This window comes from Pelobates fuscus, chromosome 2, assembly GCF_036172605.1.
Source record: "Pelobates fuscus isolate aPelFus1 chromosome 2, aPelFus1.pri, whole genome shotgun sequence".
Lineage (NCBI taxonomy): Eukaryota > Metazoa > Chordata > Amphibia > Anura > Pelobatidae > Pelobates > Pelobates fuscus.
Genome location: NC_086318.1, coordinates 78,330,245 through 78,345,809, shown reverse-complemented (window position 1 = coordinate 78,345,809; position 15,565 = coordinate 78,330,245).

The window sequence follows — 15,565 nt, the reverse complement described above, 5'->3', positions numbered from 1 at the left end:
AGTGGATAGAAACCATCTCCTCAAAGTTTATGGAATTCCATCTATGGCTTCATTGGGCAAGGTTCTTCATTGCTTTAGCCAAAAGGATGGGAAAGAGGAGTCATGATTGCATAGGGCTCACAGTATTTGCTGTCCCTTAAGTGATCTCATAAGAAGTGCCTTGTGAGGCACGAAACATATAAGGGTCTCCCTCTTTTGTGCCCACCCCGCACACTCGTGTTTAATAAAGTACACCTTTTAACCAACAAGATTGAGTCCAGTATTTATATCCTGCATGTGGACCAGATGTAGTGGAAGCATTTATTTGTTAAGTGGGAGATGAATCTACCTACCAAAACTCTCTTACAGTAGGACCAATTTGTTTATTCCCGATTTGACGCTTTTCTACTTTACTATATGTGTTTTTAATCACCTATCCCCTAATTGGCATTAGGTGTGGGTGTTTCCAGGCTGGATGGGACAGTTAGGGTTCTCCTAGCCTTCTCCTACTCTTTAATGACTTAAAGGGTACAAATATAGGTGTCAATCTAATTAAGATAAGCAACTAGGTCTTCAAAATCAGTGGGTAGGTCTCTGGCAGCAATCTCATCAAGGATAGGGTTAGACAATCCCTCCATGAAAGTAGATACTAATAAATTATTATTAAAGTTAAGTTCTACCACATTTTGAATTGAAAACCTCAGCGGCCTAGAACCTTGCTTAATTAAACACTATAGCGTTAGAAATACAAAACTGCATTCTCTAACTCTATAACATTTCTCTGCCTCACTTAACACTTACCTTATTTCCAGCAGTAAGTTCCCCCAGCGCCGTCTCCTCCTCCAGCAATGCTGATGTAGGACCTAATGCACATGCACAGCGAACTGCTTAAACTGCAAAGATTTACATTACAGGGTTAAGGGGACAAGGCCACTGCATCCAAACCACTTCAATGAGATGAAATGGTTTGGTTGCCTATAGTGTCTCTTTATGATTAATGAAAGCTTTGACAGCTGTAGCTGAGGGGCCTGGTGGGTCACAAACTTTGCAGAAGGACTCAAGAAATAACTGGTAATATGATACTATGAGTAGATTGTTCTCACACAAAGGATTTACCCACACATAGGCTTTCCCAGTCACATGATTTATATTATATCCTACCTTGAGCTCTGTCAGTAAGAAAAGAATAAGGGGAATACTCAAAATTTAAGGCTACCTGATAGAGAAAACCAATACATAATAGCGGGCCACCGCCATAGAGAGCATGGTTTGAAAGATGCATGGTGGAGGATCCTTATTAAGATATAAGTTAAATATAGAATGTGACGGCAGATAAGAACCATTTGGCCCATCTAGTCTGCCCAATTTTCTAAATACTCTCATTAGTCCCTGGCCTTATCTTATAGCTAAGATAGCCTTATGCCTATCCCACACATGCTTAAACTCCTTCACTGTGTTAACCTATACAACTTCAGTCTGAAGGCTATTCCATGCATCCACTACCCTCTCAGTAAAATAATAATTCCTGATATTATTTTTCAACCTTTGGCCCTCTAATTTAAGACTATGTCCTCTTGTTGTGGTAGTTTCTTTTTTTAAATATAGTCTCCTCCTTTACTGTGTTGATTCCCTTTATGTATTTAAATGTTTCTATCATATTCCCCCTGTCTTCTTTCCTCCAAGTTATACATGTCAATATCCTTTAACCCCTTAAGGACCAAACTTCTGGAATAAAATGGAATCATGACGTGTCACACACGTCATGTGTCCTTAAGGGGTTAACCTTTCCTGGTAAGTTTTATCCTGTAATCCATGAACCAGTTTAGTAGCCATTCTCTGAACTCTCTTCAAAGTATCAATATCCTTCTGGAGATACTTGGAGTATTGTACGCAGTACTGGAGACCGTGAGGTCTCACCAGTGTTCTGCACAATGGCATGAGCACTTCTCTCTTTCTACTGCTAATACCGCTCCCTATACAACCAAGCTGTCACGGCTACTAGTGTGGTCCAACACGCAGAAACTATGTAAACATATACATAAATAAGGAAAGGAAAATAACAGGATAGAGCGTAAACCGGACCTTAGAATGGCCGGACTAATACGCTAGAGACAGAGAATGGTCAAAGGGAAAGCCGAGGTCAAGGAAGCCAGAAAATACTCAATACCGTTTAAACAAGCCAAGTCAGGGAAACCAGAGATCAGAATAACCAGGGAAAAGCCAAGATCAGGATACCAGGAAATCAGAAACACGAAAATAGCACTCTCAGGAAACCAGGAAACGGAAACCACGACAGGGCAAAGTACTGGGGTGAATAAGGGGTTTAAATACCCCTCTCTATGCTGTGATTGGTCAGAGGGCGACCTCTGACCCCAAAATGTGCGTGTGCGTTGACGTTGTGACGTCACGCACATGCTGGTATAAGTCTCGGGGGCGTGGCTAGCACTAGATGCGACCACGCGGTCGGCGCCATCTTGGATATGGGCGTGAAGCCCGGAAGACCTGGGGGAGCGGTTCCCGGCTCGCCGACGAGCAGGTAAGCTCGTGTTGTCGGCGCGGTCGTGCCGGTCGGGCACGGCCGTGAGACTCGGCGGGCCGGTGACCGCAACAGTACCCCCCACTCGAAGACCGCGCACCGGGCGGTAAGGACCCGGCTTAAGAGGAAAGCGGTTGTGAAACGACCGGACAAGACGGGGCGCATGAACCCGGTCAGCAGGAACCCAACAACGTTCCTCGGGACCATAACCATTCCAGTCAACAAGATAGGACAAGACACCTCTGGACAATTTGGAGTCCTTGATAGAACGAACTTCATATTCCTCTTGGTCACCCACTACTAAGGGTGGAGGAGGCGTGGATATCCTGGTGTATCGATTGCAAGTAAGGGGCTTGAGTAGAGACACATGAAAAGTATTTGCAATCCTCATATGAGCAGGAAGCGCCAAGGAATAGGTCACTGGATTGATACGTCGGATGACTCGAAAAGGACCTATGTACCGAGGGGCAAATTTCATGGACGGAACCCTAAGTTTGATGTGTTTTGTGGAGAGCCACACCCTGTCCCCTGGAAGATAGACAGGATTAGCACCCCGTTTCTTGTCAGCGTGGACCTTTGCACGTAACGAAGCCTTTTGCAGAGCTGAATGGACGGAATCCCAAGTATCATGAATCAATTCTAAACGGGTGTTCAAAGCAGGGATGTCCGTGTCTGAGAATTCAGAAGGGAAAACAGTGGGGTGATAACCCTGATTAACAAAGAATGGACTATGATTAGAAGATTCATGAGTGGCGTTGTTCCTGGCAAACTCAGCCATGGGTAAGAGCTCAAACCAGTTAGACTGATTGGCATTGATAAAGCAACGTAAATAGGCTTCTAAAGACTGATTCGCCCTCTCTGCTGCTCCATTTGTTTGAGGGTGATATGCTGACGAAAAGGAGAGTCCGATACCTAATTGTTTACAAAAGGAACGCCAAAACCTAGAAATAAACTGGGTACCTCTGTCAGATCCTATGCTTTTAGGTAAACCGTGCAACCGAAAGATCTCTCTCAAGAATATTTGAACTAGATCTTGAACAGAAGGTAATTTTTTAAGTGGGATAAAATGTGCCATCTTCGAGAATCTATCGATAACCATAAGGACTGTATTAAACCCGTTTGAACTGGGTAGATCCACAATGAAATCCATGGCTAAATGGGTCCATGGAGCATTAGGTATGGGCAGTGGTTGTAACAGTCCAGAGGGTGATCTAGGAGGAACTTTAGAAACGGCACATATTTGACATACCCCAACATAATCTTTGATATCGTTCCTCAGAGCAGGTCACCAAAACCTCCTGGAGAGAGGGTTTTATGGACTCCAGGATGGCCCGCTGTGAGGTTGTCATGGAATAAATCTAGTACCTTTTTCCTGAACGGAGGTGACACATACAGTTTGTCCGGAGGTTTTCCCACGGGTGCCTGAGTTTGATCTGCTATTATGGCACAGAAGAGTGGAGAAGACACTTCGGAAACTGTAATGGCAATGAGGCATTCAGGAGGTATAATAGGATATATCACCTGTTCCGGAGCTTCATCTGTCTCAAACTGCCTAGAAAGTGCATCTGCCTTGGTGTTTTTAGTTCCAGGCCTATAAGTAATTACGAAATTGAATCGGGAGAGGAACAATGACCATCTAGCCTGACGAGAGGACAGTCTCTTAGCTTCCCCAATATAAGCCAAATTCTTATGATCAGTAAAGATCAAAAGTGGCTCTTTGGAACCTTCCAAGAGATGCCTCCATTCCTTAAGGGCAAGTACAATGGCCAAAAGTTCCCTATTCCCTATGTCATAATTCTTCTCTGCAGGTGTGAGTTTGCGAGAGTAAAATCCACAGGGATGTAAAGGCGTATCAGGACTTTCTCTCTGAGACAGAATGGCTCCAACTGTCAGGGCTTACCTGGGTGTGGGAGTCCGGCAGGCAGAGAAGTATGCTCACCCTTGCAAGAAAACACAGGCCAAGGTGATCAGGCAAGAATTCACCTGACCTGTGAGTCGGTGCACGGGGGCTGTGCAGGGTAAATCCAAAACGCGGTACAGGAACAATAAACCAGGAGAATAGTCGTGGGAAGCCAAGGGTCAAAGGAAGGCAGAAGTCAGGATAATCGGTGTACCAAGCCAGAGGTCAATAACAAACTGGAGAACAGGAAACAGCAGGATGATCACCAGAGTCAAGGAACTGACACTGCCTTCTGGGAGAGGCAGTGTTATATACCTGGCTAACGAGACATCAGGCTCAGGTGTAACTTGAGTGACAGGAGAAGTTCCAACAAATGTCCAGCTTCAGTACTAAATACTAGACAGGGCTAGATACAGGAAACAGAAGCGGAGAGATGGCTCAGAGGTAAGCCAAAGCACCAGAGCTGCCAAGGTCCCAGGTTCGAATCCTGACATTACCCCCTCCTCAAAGACGCCTCCAGGCGAGAAAAAAAACAAAAACAAGAAAGGCAAAAACAAGTACGGCCCAGGAGGTCACTTCTTTGACTTCTTGTTTTTGGTTTTGCCAGCAGGATCGGAGGACATAGCTATAAGGGCCTTCTCAAATGTTTGCAGGTCCTCCTTCCGGACTAGAGTCCCATTAGAGGCATAGGTACAGCGAGGAGGAAGATCGTTCTTCCACGAACAATTATCATTTTCAGGTACTACTGGAGAGAGGTTAGGGCTGGCAATGGATACAATGCAAGTGGCAGGTAACTTGATCCCAGGAGTCTTCTTCTCTGAACCTTTTTCCCTCTGTACGTCACCATTACAGACGGTAAGTAACTCCTCTTTAGGTTGACAAGAAGGGATGATAGTACCAGCTTTAACAAAAGTCTCTACCGGCGGAGGTTCAGATTTCTCAGGAGCACTGGGTAAGTCATACAGCATAGTTTGCGTACCCTTCTGTGTCACATAACGGGGACATGACTGGCAAAAACCATGGCAGCGTCTAGACGAAGTTTCTGAGACGACTGGTTGGGTACGTAGGGCACTCAATAGAAGGGGTCTTTGCTTGGGTGGACGAATTGGGCAGAAAGAAATGAAATGCCCTCTTTCTCCACAATATAGGCACAGGCCATGGGCTCTCCTACGATCTCTTTCCGTTAGGGTCAACCTAGTCCCGATATATCCAATCTCCATAGGTTCGTCTGGGTCGAGAGGAAGGCAGGATTGCTCTGGGGCCTTCATAGGATCAGGAGCATAATGAGGCAACACGGGGTTGTCGTATAGGTACAGGTTCCCTTTGTTTCTGGGAATCTGGGATCCTCTGGGACGTGGTGGTGGCTTAGGCACAGCGGTCTTGCTAGGAGTCTTGCAGTGTGCTTCCATGGCAGACATGAAAGTATCCCATCCCGCAAGGACAGGATTCTGAGACAGCAACATATCGTGTGCCCATTGTTTCATCTTTCCAGACAGCAGGTTTATAGCTGCTCGGACCTTTATGAAATCATTGGCATAAGTCCGAGGCTTCAGGGAAAACACCAATTCACAATCCACTTTAAAGCATAGGAAGGAAGCTTGGTTGCCATCAAATCTCTCCGGCATAACTGTAAATGGTTCAGGAAAAACAGGTTCCAGGGCTGGGCGTACTGTCCCTTTAAGAAAAAAATTTCTTGCTGTAGCTCCAAAACAGTCTGGGCCAGGCTAGACACTTGCTGGAGCAGGGGTGAGCACATCTCTGCGGACTCCATAAAGGTCAGTTCCTTATGTCAGGGCTTACCTGGGTGTGGGAGTCCGGCAGGCAGAGAAGTATGCTCACCCTTGCAAGAAAACACAGGCCAAGGTGATCAGGCAAGAATTCACCTGACCTGTGAGTCGGTGCACGGGGGCTGTGCAGGGTAAATCCAAAACGCGGTACAGGAACAATAAACCAGGAGAATAGTCGTGGGAAGCCAAGGGTCAAAGGAAGGCAGAAGTCAGGATAATCGGTGTACCAAGCCAGAGGTCAATAACAAACTGGAGAACAGGAAACAGCAGGATGATCACCAGAGTCAAGGAACTGACACTGCCTTCTGGGAGAGGCAGTGTTATATACCTGGCTAACGAGACATCAGGCTCAGGTGTAACTTGAGTGACAGGAGAAGTTCCAACAAATGTCCAGCTTCAGTACTAAATACTAGACAGGGCTAGATACAGGAAACAGAAGCGGAGAGATGGCTCAGAGGTAAGCCAAAGCACCAGAGCTGCCAAGGTCCCAGGTTCAAATCCTGACACCAACTCCTGTTTCTGACGCATCCACTTCTAGAATAAATGGTTTGTTTGGATCAGGATGGGTCAGGACAGGTGCTGAGGAAAATAAAGATTGCTTCTTTGGGCCAAGATATACAATTTGCTCCTTTTTTGGTTAAATTGGTTATAGGGGAAATCACGGAAGAAAATCCCTTTATGAATTTGCGGTAGTAATTTGCAAAACCTATAAAGCGTTGAGTAGCTTTAAGACCCTTGGGCAACGGCCACTGTAAGACTGCCTTCAGCTTGCGGGGATCCATCTGGAAACCGGACGGAGATATAACGTATCCAAGGAATTGTATCTCCGTTTGGTCAAACTGGCATTTCTCCAGTTTACAGTAAAGACCGTTCTGTAACAGGGTTTTCAGTACAACTCTCACATGTTCGTGATGTGTCTCTAGGTCTGGGGAATAGATGAGAATGTCGTCCAGGTACACTAGAACGAACATGTGAAGGTACTCTCTTAGGACATCGTTAATAAAATCCTGGAATACCGCTGGAGCGTTACATAATCCAAACGGCATAACCAGGTATTCGTAATGTCCCATTCTTGTGTTAAATGCGGTCATCCATTCGTGACCGTCCTTAATCCTGACTAGATTGTACGCACTTCGGAGATCGAGCTTAGTGAAGACTCGAGCTCCCTTCAATCTGTCAAACAGCTCTGATATAAGGGGAATAGGGTAGGCATTTTTTATAGTAATCCTATTCAAACCCCTATAATCGATACAGGGGCGTAGGTCTCCCTCTTTTTTAGAGACAAAGAAGAACCCAGCCCCGGCCGGTGAGGAAGATCTACGGATATGACCCTTTTTGAGAGCATCCTTTATATATTCTTCCAAACAAAGATTTTCCTGGGGGGACAAAGCATATACTCCTCCCTTGGGAGGCATAGTCCCTGGTAATAAATTTATGGTGCAGTCATAAGGTCTATGTGGAGGTAACCCCTCTGACTGGGCCTTGTTAAATACCTCTTTTAAATCCATATACTGCGGCGGTATCTGTGTGGTCAAGGGAGGTGCAATAGGAATATTAATGGTACCAATTGGTTGTGGGATTTGCTTAAAGCAAACACCTTTGCATCTCTCCCCCCAACTCACAATCTCTCCTTCAACCCAATCCAAACGTGGATTGTGTTTCAGGAGCCATGGGAAACCGAGTATTATCGGACATGTAGGTGAAGATATGATTTGAAAGGTCATCTCTTCAGAGTGGAGAATACCCACTGAGACAGTGATTGCCAGAGTTTCGTGTGTGATGAAAGGCTGGGTAAGAGGCCTTCCATCAATGGCCTCGACTGCTATAGGTTTCTCTTCTTGTCTTAAGGGCAGGAGATAATTTGCAGAGAATTCTTTGTCTAGGAAATTCTCCGCTGCCCCAGAGTCAATCATAGCCTCACACTGAACAGTGGTCTTCTTAAAAGACAAGGTCATTCTGATAAGGAAACGGTTCTTAGTCAATTTAGGGGACATATACATCACACCTAAGGTCGGTCCCCGTACGTGCCTTAGGTGTGCAAGTTTTCCGGCCGAATCGGGCATGACCATCTTTGATGCCCCTTCTTGCCACAATACATACATAGCCCTTCGTTACGTCTGTGTTGTCTCTCTGCCTCAGTGAGTTTAGCGCTACCCAGTTGCATGGGTTCAGGTTCTGGAGGAGGAGCTTGGCTACTCACCACTGGGTTAGAGAAACGAGGAGCTATGGATAAATTAGGGCGTCTATTATGTTGTTTATTTTTCTCTCTTTCTCTGAGCCGGTTATCAATGTCTATCATGTAGGCAATAAACTCATTAAGATTAACCGGAAGGTCTCTAGCTGCGGTCTCATCTTGTATACTCTCAGCTAGACCTTCAGAGAAAGCAGCCACCAGACCACTATTGGTCCAATCAATTTCGGACGCCAGTGTTCTGAATTCTATGGCGTAATCGGCTACAGAGCGACTACCTTGTTTAATTCTCATAAGGGATTTGGCAGCATTCTTCTCCCTGCCCTTAGGTTCAAACGTAGCCTTAAAAGCTGTGAGAAAGGCACTGTAATCACGGGCTACTGTGTCTCCACTTTCCCATAAGGGGTTAGCCCAGGTTAAGGCTTTTCCAGTTAATTGGTTCATCAGATAGCCTATTTTTGATCTATCTGTAGGGAATGAACCTGGGGAAGCCTCAAAGTGGTATTCAATTTGGTTTAAAAAACCTCTGAATTCTTTAGAATCACCTCCATAACGAGGGGGAGGTGAAAGGGTTATGGACGGTGGTTTATGTGGTACGGGAACCACTACAGGTGGCGGAACCACAGGTGGTACAGGAGGGACCTCTAAATAGGAAGTCCTCTGGAGCAAGGTCTGAAATGCCTGGGCAAATTTGTCTAACCTGTGGTCCATATCCTCCACCCTACTTTCACAGGCAATCATATGTTTGCATAGTTCTGCAGGATCCATGGCCCTGTCGTAATGTCACGGCTACTAGTGTGGTCCAACACGCAGAAACTATGTAAACATATACATAAATAAGGAAAGGAAAATAACAGGATAGAGCGTAAACCGGACCTTAGAATGGCCGGACTAATACGCTAGAGACAGAGAATGGTCAAAGGGAAAGCCGAGGTCAAGGAAGCCAGAAAATACTCAATACCGTTTAAACAAGCCAAGTCAGGGAAACCAGAGATCAGAATAACCAGGGAAAAGCCAAGATCAGGATACCAGGAAATCAGAAACACGAAAATAGCACTCTCAGGAAACCAGGAAACGGAAACCATGACAGGGCAAAGTACTGGGGTGAATTAGGGGTTTAAATACCCCTCTCTATGCTGTGATTGGTCAGAGGGCGACCTCTGACCCCAAAACGACCCCAAAACGTGTGTGTGCGTTGACGTCGGTATACGCTGGTATAAGTCTCGGGGGCGGGGCTAGCACTAGACGCGACCACGCGGTCGGCGCCATCTTGGATATGGGCGTGAAGCCCGGAAGACCTGGGGGAGCGGTTCCCGGCTCGCCGACGAGCAGGTAAGCTCGTGTTGTCGGCGCGGTCGTGTCGATCGGGCACGGCTGTGAGACTCGGCGGGCCGGTGACCGCAACACAAGCATTCTGCTAGCATTTCCTGCTGCTCTATTACATTGTCTGCCTACCTCTAAGTCATCAGATATAATCACCCCTAAATCCCTTTGATGTTGAGGTTAGTAGGGTATCAAATATTCTGTATTTTGCCCCTGGGTTTTTTCGTTATCTTGCACTTATCCACATTAAATGGCAGCTGCCACAACTCTGATTTTTCTAGTTTACCTAAATCATTTGCCATTTGACTTATCCCTCCTGGAACCTCAACCATGTTACATATCTTAGTATCATCAGCAAAAAGAAATACCTTACCATCAAGACCTTAGTCAACAGCCTACCAAAAGCACATGACTGCAGACCACTTACATACCCGTTGCCCCCCCAATAACGACAAGACACCTGAGTATTGGATAAGGGCAACGGCCACAGCTTTATTATACCAACATATCAACTCAGCCAGCTTTATCACCACCTGTCGGCTGTTGGGGTGACTACCCAACAGACAGATATACCGGATAATTCCAAGAGTCCATACAGTCTGCCTTCTGCCATCAGCCCTGGCAGCTGCGACTCCCCAAAGCCTTGTCTTGCATTACTTGCGCTGGCCAGGACCTCCGCCATAGCTGTGACAAAAAGAAAAGAGAAACAACAAACACCGCAAAACACAGAACCACATACATAATCATCCTACAGGGAGGGAGGGAGGGAAGGGAAAAACCTGTTCCAGCCTTCTTTCAGGAATGGTGAGTACCCTCCCCTAGCATACATACTTATACTGTCCCCCATATTGCCACAATTGTATCCCATCAGTCCACACCCCTTACTGTGTGGCAGCAGTCATGCCTCCCCTTCCTTACAGTCCAGGGGATCCCTTGACTGCAGACCACTTACATACCCGTTGCCCCCCCAATAACGACAAGACACCTGAGTATTGGATAAGGGCAACGGCCACAGCTTTATTATACCAACATATCAACTCAGCCAGCTTTATCACCACCTGTCGGCTGTTGGGGTGACTACCCAACAGACAGATATACCGGATAATTCCAAGAGTCCGTACAGTCTGCCTTCTGCCATCAGCCCTGGCAGCTGCGACTCCCCAAAGCCTTGTCTTGCATTACTTGCGCTGGCCAGGACCTCCGCCACCGCGGTGCCGACCCTGATCTCCATTTGTCGGCATCGCGCCCCCCGCAGACAGCGCCGTTTCAATCCCACCTTGGATACCCACATTAAGTATATCCAGCCCAATCGGATTCAGGTGAACCCCATCAGCCCTCATTAGACTCCGATTGTCCCCTTCCAACTCCGTGTGTCGAACCGACACACCGCCAAGGCAGCGAACAAACCTGGAAATTGCAACATTAAATTTTCGCCTGGCCTTTTCCAACCCTTTTGCATGCGGCAAGGCTTGCCAGCACGGCCGGGGGACAATCTCTGACCACACCAAACAACATTCTTCAAATAATTGCATGCACCGAGCCAAGTCCCGCCGTACATCGTGTATTAAATCCACCGTCCTTACCCTCCCTAGGTCATTCCCCCCTGCATGGATTACAATTACCACAGACCCAGACACAAACCTGCTGAGAGAAACGCACTCCGGGTAGATTTGGCACCATGACAGACCCCGGATACCCCTCCAACGAACCCTTGCTAACTCGTCTGGAATCCCCAAATTTCGGCCATATGAACGAGACTCTGCCCGGCGAGCAGCCCAATAGATGAAAGAGTGTCCTACAATCCAAACATACCGGGAAGAACACCGATCCGTCTTAGACCTACGGATATGCAAGTCCACAAACATGTCAGACCAGCGGACATCCGACAGCAGTAAAGGGGGGGTTGCCTGCCGGGAAGGGGCCACCAGCTCCCCCACTCTAAGCGCGCCAAAGAAGCAAAAGGAGAATGCCACCTGAAACAGCAGACACTCACCTGGTGATACACAGACGGCCTGAAGAGCCGTCAACAATTGGCCCAGCAAATCGAAGGAGATCGGCCGACGTCGGTCCGGACCTCTCCGACTCCTCCAACCTCGCATAACCCTCTGTAAGCAAAAATCTCTGGTGATGTCCCTCCATCCCAGAAACCGGAACAGGAAAGACAGGGCAGACAACGCCTTGTCTGCCGCCGAACAAGACCTACCAGCAGCGAGCAACGCGTCCAGGTACCTTAAAGTGATCTCCACCCGGGCCGCCTCAGAGGACAGCCTCACTGACCCATCCACCAAAGCCAACCAACCCACCCATACCGACCTGTATGCCTTCCAAGTAGGAGCTGACAAGGAGTCCGACACCAAGGACATCAAACCTCCGAAATTAGGTCCCATAAGTAGGAAGGGCAGCGAAGACCCACGCGATCCGCCTCTGGAGCCGACTCCCGAAACCGGTCCCACTGAAACCGAGAAAGAGAGTCAGCTACCACGTTCAGCTCCCCCGGTACATGCCGGGCCTGCATCCACACATTAAATTGCAAACTAAGCAACACCAGATGCCGCAAGAGAGCCAGAACAGGAGGAGACGCAGAAGACGATCGGTTAATCACATGGACAACACTCATATTGTCCGTGTGAAAAACCACCACCTGATCCCGCAGATTCTCACCCCACAATGCCAGGGCCACTACTATGGGAAAAAGCTCCAGGAAGGTAAGGTTACGCATAACAGGTAACTCACGCCATTCTGGAGGCCACGCCGCAGCACACCACTTGCCCCTAAAAAAGGCCCCAAAACCGACTGACCCAGACGCATCAGTGAAGAGATTCAGCTCTGAATTCGACACCGCTTCATGCAACCAGCACGACCGCCCATTATATTTGCTTAGGAAGGAACTCCATACCTGTAAGTCAGCCCGCAGCTTGGCCGTGACTCTGATGTAATGATGTGGCTCCCTGATACCAACCGTCGCCAACGACAGGCGTCGACAGAAAGCACGACCCATAGGTAGAACGCGACAAGCGAACGCTAGATGACCCAGCAACACCTGTAACGTTCTGAGCTGGACCTTCCTAGCCCCTTTTACCAGATCTACCATCCTCAACAGAACCACTAATTTTTCGTCGGGAAGGCGAAAAATCATACGAATTGAATCGATTTCGATACCCAGAAACGACAATTTGGTAAGCGGCCCCTCTGTCTTCTGCTCCGCCACCGGCACACCAAACCTGTGCGCCACTGCCCGGAACGCCGACAATAACTGGGCACACTCCACCCCCTCCCGAGGACCCACAAACAAAAAATCATCGAGATAATGCGTAACTGACGCAATACCTGAGAACTGAACAACTACCCATTCCAAAAATGAAGCAAACATTTCGAAATAGGAACAGGAAATGGCACAACCCATGGGAAGGCACATGTCATAAAAATATGACCCTTGAAACTGACAACCCAGAAGGTGAAAACATTCCGGGTGAACCGGCAATAACCGGAATGCCGATTCAATATCAGATTTTGCCATGAGTGCCCCTACTCCCGCTTTTCTAACCAGCGACAGCGCCCGATCAAAGGAGGCATACCGGACCCTGCTGAACTCTCTGTCAATGTCATCATTCACTGAACTCCCAGCCGGGTAGGACAAGTGATGAATCATCCGAAAAGTGCCAGCCTCCTTTTTTGGGACAAGTCCCAAAGGGGAGACCCGTAAGTTAGAAAAAGGGGAAAAATCGAATGGCCCAGCCATGCGACCCATCGCTGTCTCCTTAGCCAACTTTGCGCCCAACAGGGGCTCCCTGCCCTTGACTGACCGGAGATTGTCAGCCCAACGTGGCTCTGGGGAAAAAACAAAAGGGATCCAAAAACCCACGGAAAACCCTTCCCCCAGCACCACTGCGTCGTGGCGTCTAGGGTAAAGCTCGAGCCACGGCAACATCCTTGCCACGCTCACTGGGGTCTTCCCCCTTTGACCCGTCGTCTCGCCCCCCCGCCTTAGGCACAGGCTGCCTCGCCTTCTTAAAGCACCGCATAGCGGGGTGAGCCCCTCCACAATGCGAGCACTCATGCCTAAAACGGCAGGAGGAGTACCACCTGCAGTGGCTCTCGTTAAAGAGCCAGCACACTCCTTTCTTTGGACCAGCCGGTGCCCCTGAAGGAGCCCCGGCTGCTCCTGAAAAGGGGGAAGGACGACTGGGAGTCATGATCAGCAGCCATAGGCTACCATCCTGGGTACTAAAATCTAACCCTGGACACGCCGCCATCTTTTGGCGGAACTGCTGGTCATACCGGTACCAGCTCTGACCACCATAAACCTTATATGCACCCCAAATAAGGTCTAGGTAGCCGAACAAGGCAGGTGCCCGGTCTGGAAAACTCTTGGTCAGGATAGTAGCGAACACGGCAAAACTTTGCAACCAATTCCCAAATGTCCGTGGGAGTTGTTTGCTCTTCTCCGTGTCCTGGGGATCGCCACGACGTGGCCTATCTACAGAATCCTTCTCCGGAGGGACCAGTGAGAGAAAATCTACAAACTCTCCTTTTAAAATTTTATCACATGTCTCTACTGGGACATGCATGCCCAACGGAGACAATTCACAGCCAGGTAGCGGAGGGCGGAACACCCCTCCCCATGCCGGCGTTGCTGGGGCCTGCACCCCCAGGCCCCTATGTGTCTCACTGTGCGCAGCGGGTGGTAACCTAGGTACCACCTCCCTATGGGTCTCACTGTGCGCAGCGGGAGGCAACCTATCTACTACCTCTCTAAGCAGGCGCAACAAGTCCCCTTGCTCCTGATGTGACCCCCCAACTAGGCTACCCCAAGCGCTAGCGCAGGCCAACTCACCGCTGACAGGAGCTGCCACGTGAGCCCGCTCTCCAGGGCAGTCGCCACCATCTCCTTGCTGGTCCTGGTCATCTGATTCGTGGGATCCAGACTCCGAATCCTGTGGGTCAGCAGTACTCCGGCCGGTCCGCCAGTTGCTGGGTCCACTACCAGATGGGTTGCTGGTAGTGACCATTCTGCTGCTTCCTCCACGTCCTTCAGCAGCCAGGGGCCGACCCCCCGCCATATTGCCTCTCCGGTGCCTTCCTTCACCTATTGAGGCTCTTTCCTGGCTCTCCCGAGCCTCTCTGCGCCGACTTTGCCCCACTTCCGGGTTCCTCTGCCCCACTTCCGGGTTTCGCGGCACTTGCGCGCGTGACGTCATCACGCGCGCGCCGCCCGTCACTGCCGGCGCGACCACGCTCTTTCCCGCCATCCTGAGTGAGCGCGTCATTTCCGGTGCGGCCGGAAGAGAAGGAGGACTCCTCGAGCGCTCTTCCCGCGCTCTGCCATGTTGGGCCCGACTCACCGACATCATTGCAGCCCGCGGCCGCCTCCTGGCAGCCCGGGATCCACCGCTCACCACGCCATCAACGATCCTGGTGCTTCTCCCGACCGGAACAGCCACCTCACCGCCACCTCGTCTCACTGGGCTTGGAGAAAGACGAGTAGGAGGCCTAGACCGCCTAGGCCTCCTACCACTCGCCAGCGATGGGCTCTCAGCATCCAGCAGGTCCTCTCCTCTCACCTCCTGGGGTAAACCGGCCATTACTTCAGCCAGAGAGCCAGCTCCATGAGACGAACGGTAAGCCTGCAGCATCCCAATCAGGGCATCCTTAGACACTGCAGCCATCTTAAAATCAAAAATCAGGTAAGGCAATAATAAAATCTGAAATTTTCCTTTTTTTTTTTTTTTTTTTTTTGTGTAGTATATGGAAAGAAGGGAAACAATAGGGAAAAACCTGTTCCAGCCTTCTTTCAGGAATGGTGAGTACCCTCCCCTAGCATACATACTTATACTGTCCCCCATATTGCC